The sequence below is a fragment of the Mustela erminea genome, chromosome 15, assembly GCF_009829155.1.
Source record: "Mustela erminea isolate mMusErm1 chromosome 15, mMusErm1.Pri, whole genome shotgun sequence".
NCBI lineage: Eukaryota > Metazoa > Chordata > Mammalia > Carnivora > Mustelidae > Mustela > Mustela erminea.
The window spans coordinates 49,210,616-49,218,153 of record NC_045628.1 but is presented as its reverse complement, the minus strand read 5'-3'; the positions used below and the strand labels follow the sequence as shown (position 1 = coordinate 49,218,153).

General features: G+C 32.6%; 1 non-coding gene across 1 annotated transcript; it reads left to right on the top strand.

The window, feature by feature from the left end:
• Positions 1 to 3,168: 3,168 nt before the first annotated feature.
• LOC116574632 lies at positions 3,169 to 3,275 on the top strand. Its single transcript, XR_004279409.1, has one exon. It is a non-coding gene; the product is annotated as a U6 spliceosomal RNA (small nuclear RNA).
• The last annotated feature ends 4,263 nt before the right edge of the window (positions 3,276 to 7,538 follow it).

Here is a 7,538-nt window from a genome sequence, read left to right as displayed (position 1 = left end):
GAGTACCAATGAAAGAGGGTAGGGAAAATAAGAACCAAATTATGGGGAAAATATATGGATTGGAAGACATTTCTGTATGCCTGTAAGGTAATAGAAAAGAGTCTCCAGACAAAGAGAAGTTGAAGAGAGAGAGAGGGAGATTATAATTATCCAAGTCGTTTCTGGTACTAATGGCAGGAGAGAGGCATTAGAACTCAGGAAAGGGGGCTTCTTGTCTTACGAGGAGCAGCCAGCACATCTGAGACTAAGGAGATGAGGACAGTAAGAATGTGTAAAGAAATATGTTGAAAGGATAAGTACTTGGAAATAGTTTACACTTGATGGACAGGTGATACAGTCATCTAATGGCATGGTAATGAAGAGGGCTGGATGGATAGTGTGAGGAGAATGACAAAGATTTTGAGTAACTAATAAGTAAATTTGGAGAGCAGGTAGGTGAAGGAAAAGTACAGTGTTTTTGCAAGTGGAAGTAAGAACTTTGTTGCAGTTCCAGATGATTAATTTGACCTAGAGCTGACCTGCATGACCAAGGGGTTAGCCCTGGTATCACTCAGAGGTGTAGTATAGAGAAAATATAGCACAGTCTTGATACATGTATGGGATGAAATTTAGGGTCATGATAGAACACAATAAGTAACTTCATCTTAAATTTATTTTAAAATGCTTTTTTGGGGGCATAGGTACCATTATGCATAATTTATTTTTAAAAGTATGCTCACATTACCTATTTAATCTGGGTTTATTTTATCAGCAGATTATTGTATTGGAAAATGACTTAAATAGATACATATTAATACTGTATTTTATTTCCTGAAGAAGAAAGGAAATTAATTGTCTAAGTCATTATTCATATGTCTTTTTATAGCTCTGTAGGCTAATTATCAAATGAATCTATCAAAATGATTTCATCACATCTGCAATTTTCAACTATAAAAGTATTCTTTTACAGGTTAGACATAAATATAGGTTGTATTATGTAGTTATAATCCCACTATATTTATCTATAGACCAATAAATATCATACTTTATGGAATTAGCACAATGACACTTCCTTTATAAGTGTAGAAATGCTTGATGATGGTAATTTCTCATTTAATCTATAATTAACCAATAAATGTGACAGACCATTTTATTTGAGTGCCAATAATTAGTGATTTTATATTTATATGATTTAGTAAATGAGACAGATTCTCTTACTGCCAGTGATAATTTCATTCTTCGAATTGGGCATATTCAGAAGTTTATAGCTCTTTAAGAGTTACTAAATCCTAGTTTATCACTTTAAGCAATAATCTGGACACAAGAATGAGATAATCTATTGGGAAAGGTGAGCTCATTTTCAGGAGGAAATCTATGACTTTTGGTTAATAACTCAGAAGAAGGATGAACTTACTTGGTTTCCCTTTTCACCTATGTCTTTCAGTTTCATTTTTTTTGGGGGGAAAGGGAAATCTGCATTCACCTTAAGATCGATGATGCTCTATATATGACAGCACTATTTCTCATTTCAGCTCATTTTCTAGGCAGAGTCTGAGAAATATGAGTGGTCTTGACTTTTAAAATAAACATGTTCTCTATGTAGCACAGGTTTTTTCTTACATTCTGAATCTTTGCTAACCTAAGCAGATTATATTAAGCCAGGAGATAATAGTGCTCGGTTGTTCAGCTACAAATAGTGAAGGGAAAGATTCAAAGCTACCAGATGTTATGTCTCACTAGGTTACATGTGATTGTTTCTTGTGAAATAGTTTACTATATATGTCTGTAACATAGCTCAGTTTTAGAATAATTCTATTTGAATTCCTATTTTGCAATATCTCTTTGACCTTACTATCTTTAAGCCTTGATTTCTTTACTTGGAGTGAGAATATTGACTATACCCACTATACTGGCTCGTGCTGAGTTTTAACTCTATGCTTCCCCTATAGTTACAACTCTGAAAATATTACCAGTAAGTATTATTATATATGCTGGTCAATAAATGACATCTTTAATGTTTATTGTCAGTTTGATGTAAACTTCTGTAGTCTACATCATATGGAATATGAAATGGTTGAGAAGAAAACTCACATCAGTTGATTAAGTCAGAGGGATGTATCATTGCATACATATATCACTTGATAGAAGTATTGTCAGAGCAAGAAATTCAGTGTAGAAATTGGAGTTTCCTGAAATGTAGGAGGAATTGGGAAGTGCACCTCTGGAAATGATGTGGGTGGAAGGGGACAGCCAGAGAACTGAAATAAAGGTCACCTTAGTTTTCTGAAGCATAAGTAGTGATAGACAAGTTGGAACTTACAGAAAGTCTGAGAAACCTTGCATATCTGGAAGCTGAAATACAACCATGAGAGGGGAGCTTCTGTAGATCTAGAACCTTCAAGAAAGTTTAAGAAGCCACTTTTAAAAACTGTTTCTCTGTGAAAACCACTGCTTCTAAGGGAACTGTCAGCCTTATAGGTCTAAGTAACAGGTTTTGTCCTGTTATAGGTCAGCTCTAAAATAGGAGGAAACACATTAGAGCTGCCCTATTTATCATCATGCCTGTATACCACAACATACCAAGAGTAATGGTCTCTGCTGCTTTTCCATCTCCTAAATCTTACCGCTTTCCTTTCTTGACCATATCTCATGTGGAATAATATAGGGGGGCGAATCATGAGAAACAATTTTACCAGCCTTGTATGGGAGTAGTGGCATCAAATGGACAACTTGTCATCTAACATATTTTAAGAGGAGGACCATGATGATTTGGGGAAAAATGGGGGTGGGGAGGAGTTGCCCTCTTCTAAAGTAATGTAAATTATATTTCTTTTCCAAAGTCTATACAAAATAGCTAAAAAGTGTGTTTTTTTGGTAAAGCAATAGGTAGAATGTGTTTTGTTTTATTTTTTGTTTTTTTTTTAAAGGCTGGTCTGAATAAGATATTGGCAGAGACAGAGACCTCTTAGTAAAATTGATGAAAATTCTTTTGTATTTGACTTTAATTAATTATAAGCAGAAACTGAATTATATGGGTCTTGGTTAAATATTACATACACACATATTTTCTCTCATCTTAAACTGTTAATTAGAAATGAGATTTTGTATGAATCATCACAACCCATAGTATGGGATAGGAATGGCCCAGAGACAGGAGACTAGTTGTAATTTTAACCATATAACTACCATGTGCTCCCTTCATTAGCACCTAAACTAATATTGGTATGGTACAAAAAAGATTAGCATGGCCCCTATACAAGGAGAACATGCAAATTTGTGAAACAATCATATTTAAAACAAGCAACAACAACCAACATAACCACTCCTAAATGAAAAGAGATACTATTCTACTGTCAGAAAATTTATTCAAAAAGTGAAAGTTGCAATTATTTATAGGACCATGTATTATTTTAGTTCTTACATATGTGTATAGTTTAGTATAAAATATAAAATATTATACATATAAATTCCCTTCTGGGATATTCCTTAACTTACACTCAGAATTTTTTTCCTTACCCATTGAGCAAACCCAAACTATGCCACCATCATTTCTTTTCATAGTTATTGAAATATCCTCTTAAACTTCCATCTTGCATTTACTTTTGCATTCCCACTGTGTGCCAATTTTCAGCACATTGGCCAAAGCAATCTTAGTAACTTAAGTCACATCATGTTACTCTTCTGTCAGAGTCATGCTATGTGCTCCATTTCACTCATAGTAAAAGACAAACTATGTACAATGACCTATTTTGTCCTCTTCTACCCAACCAATTTTTTCTTAGATGTAGTTTCCCAATAATTTCCCAGGGAGCACAAGATTGGCATTTTTGCATTTTTCTTAAATATTGCAGGCATGCATGTTCATATTTCAGTGCTTCTTGACTGAAACCTTTAGTTTCTTATACTAAAATTTTATCTCAGATTTTCACAACATGTTCACCCATCTGTTCAGGCATTTACTAAAATATCTCCTCTTTCTCATGTGATCTAATCTGGACACTCCTAACAAAAATGACCATGACCCTTTGACCAGTGAGGGGGGGAAAAGGCCATAAAACATCCCATTTGCTTATGACTGTCACTTCCCTGTTTTGTCTGTCATCTTATGTTTCACCATCTTAACATGCTATATCCTTTTTTGGTGTGGGTGCTTATTTTGCAGAACCCTCCTCTAAACAACAAACTGAATTCATGGGCTTTCCCTTCTTTTGGTCCTTGTTGAATCCCCAATAATTAGAAAAGTACAGACAACACAGCAGATGCTCGGCGTGTATTTGTTGAATGAGAAAATGAATATTAATAAAATGTAAAATAAATGTAAATTTTTGGGAAATTTTGGACATTTAATATCCGATATATTTATTAAGATAAATACATGTGACATATTAAATATAATATATAACATATATAATAATTATAATAATAAAACAATACAATATATAAATAATATATTAAATATATGCAATAAAGTAAGTATGTATTTGACTGAACTGACATCAAATCATGAACATGAAAAAAGCTAATAAAATTATGCATTTTTCTACACCATCATATTAATATTGAAGTTCAGTGATTTTCAGAAAAAATAGCTGCCTACACAAGCTTTCTCAACAAAAATCTGAAGTCAGTCAGGTTGTGATAATCACATCCTACTTCTGAACACTTAGAAGGATAGACATTTCTTTCACATGAACATTTACATAAAAATTTTGTTTGTCTTAATAAAATGTTCAAATATGTTAACTACCTTATACCAAGACAAATGTGGATAAGCCTTCAAGTCAAAAGTAAAAGGAAAGAATTGAGCAGGAAAAGCTTTCTGACAGAGACAAGTGTTATCAGTGCTAACTCAGTGGAAATATTCTATTTGAAGCATTGAGTTTTGATGTATAAATTATATGAAAATTGTAATAACTTTGGCTGCTAAATTAAAGAATAGATAGTAGATAAATCCTTCAGATTACCTAAGTACTACATTATGAAATTTCAAGAAGATAAAATATACTTGAATTTGTTTATTCTGTTGTGAAAGGTGTTACTATACAGAGCAAAACTTACTGGATATTTCATATGTCTATTTTATAGATAAAACCCCGATAGGCCAAGGAAAGCATATTTTAATTCTAAATCACAGACTATAGAATAAAATTTAACTTAAAATGTTTATTAGAAGAATGATATCTACCTCTTTTGCAAAAAAAAATTACATTTTAAATTATAAGGTATGAGTTCTTTTTAATGTGATTAAGATATCTGGGCACCTTCAAAGACAAATGGATATCCATTTATGAGGAAAAGTCATCCTAAATATTTATATTTAATAATTAAAGACTGCTTTACTATTAGTTTTTCAGATTTTCAAAAGTATTGAGAAAAAAGAAACAAAATTAACTTCTCGGAAAGGAGCAGTTCTTATACATTTTTGAACAAAAATTACATGCAATAAGTATTGTTAATTTTATACTTTAACATACAAAACTTCATGTGACACTAAAATTATATTTAAAGTTTCTATTAATGTATTCTACATCCATATAGGAGTTGTTGCAAATAAGAGATTGCTTGTTTGTATCTTTAGAAAAAAAATGGATCAAGGTCTCCTGGGTGGCTCAGTTGATAAGCAGATGCCTTTGGCTGGGGTCATGATCCCTGGGTCCTGGGATCAAGGCCCACATCAGGCTTCCCGCTTGGCCTCTTGGCAGGAAGGCTGCTTCTCCCTCTCCTGCTCCCCCTGCTTGTGTTCTCTCTCTCTCTATGTCTATCTCTGTCAAATAAATAAAATCTCAAAAAAACAAAAAATTTTTAAAAAGCATCAAAATCAAATTCACATTTACCTCTGTCTCCACCCAAATCAAGATTCAATACCAGAGTGTTACAAATGTTTATAATAGGGGAGTTTGTGGCATCTATATGTATGGGGTGGGATGGTAGTATATGGGAACTCTCTGTACTCCCTTTCTTTTATTTTTTTCAAGTTTTAATTTAATTCCAATTAGCTAACATACAATGAATATTAGTTTCAGGAGTAGAATTTAGAGTTAATACCCATCATCCATTAACTTATCCCTTGCGAAACTCCTCTTCAGCAACCCTCAGTTTGTTCTCTATTGTTAAGAGTCAGGTTTACAGTTTCCTTCCCTCTCTTTTGTTTCCCCCATGTTCATCTATTTTGTTTCTTAAATTCCACATATGAGTAAAAATCATATATTTGTCTTTCTCTGACTTACTTCACTTAACACCCTTCTAGTTTCATCCATGTTATTGCAAATGGCAGAATTTCATTCTTTCTGATGGTTGAATAACATTCCATTATATATATATATTTATAAATATATATTTAAAGTACATACAAATATGTATGTACATATAAATACATATATATTTATAAATATATATATTTATAAGTATATATATATAGATATATATATATTCCTTCCATTCCATTATATATGTATTCCATTCATTGTATATATAGTGGAATATATATACCACACCACCTCTTCATCAGTTGATGGCTATTTGGGCTCTTTCATAGTTTGGCTGTTGTTGATAATGCTGCTATAAACAATGGGTTCATATGCCTCTTCAAATCAGTATTTTTGTATCCTTTGGGTAAAACTAGTGGTGCAATTGCTGGATCATAAAGTAGTTCTATTTCTAACTTTCTAGGAATCTCCATGCTGTTTTCCAAAATGGCTGCACCAGTTTGCATTCCCACCAACAGCATAAGAGTGTTCCCTTTCTCTGCATCCTCGCCAACATCTGTTGTTTCCTGTGTTGTTATTTGTAGCCATTCTGACTGGTGTTATGTGATATCTCATTGGAGTTTTGATTTGTATTTTCTTGATCATTGAAATTGGCAGTAGCAACTTCTTATTAAACACATCTCCAGAGGCAAGCGAAACAAAAGCAAAAATGAACTATTGGGACTTCAAGACTAAATGAACAAACAAACAAACAAAAAAACAATAAAACTTAAAGGCAATGGGAGAAGATATTTGCAAATGCCATATCTGATAAAGGGTTAGCATCCAAAATATATAAAGAACTTATCAAACTCAACACCCTCCAAAACAAATAATCTGGTTAAGAAAAGGGCAAAAGACACAAATAGACATTTTTTCAAAGAAGACATATAGATGGCTAACAGGTGAAAAAAAATGCTCTCTTTACTTTCTGCTCAATTTTGTTATAAAACTAAAGCTTCTCTAAAAAATACTGGTTAAACAAGGAAAAATCGATGGTCAAAAATAGCAATAATGAAGGATATAAATATATGACAAAAGCTAAAATCTTGTGTTTATACAAGATTCTTTTTTCTCCTCTTGTTAGATACTTGTTCCAACTTAACACAGCTGATCTCTATTAATGTTGATAGAATAGCAAAGATACCACTAGTATTGCCTTTATACATGGCCTTCATTAACACTGTAAATTTATTCTGTGAGTTCTTGAACTTGACTCATGTAAAATTGTATCTAGATGAATGATTTCATTTCCTTCTAATGCTTGGATGACTTGGAGAGTCATTTGGCACTTGACAAGCTACATTATGACAT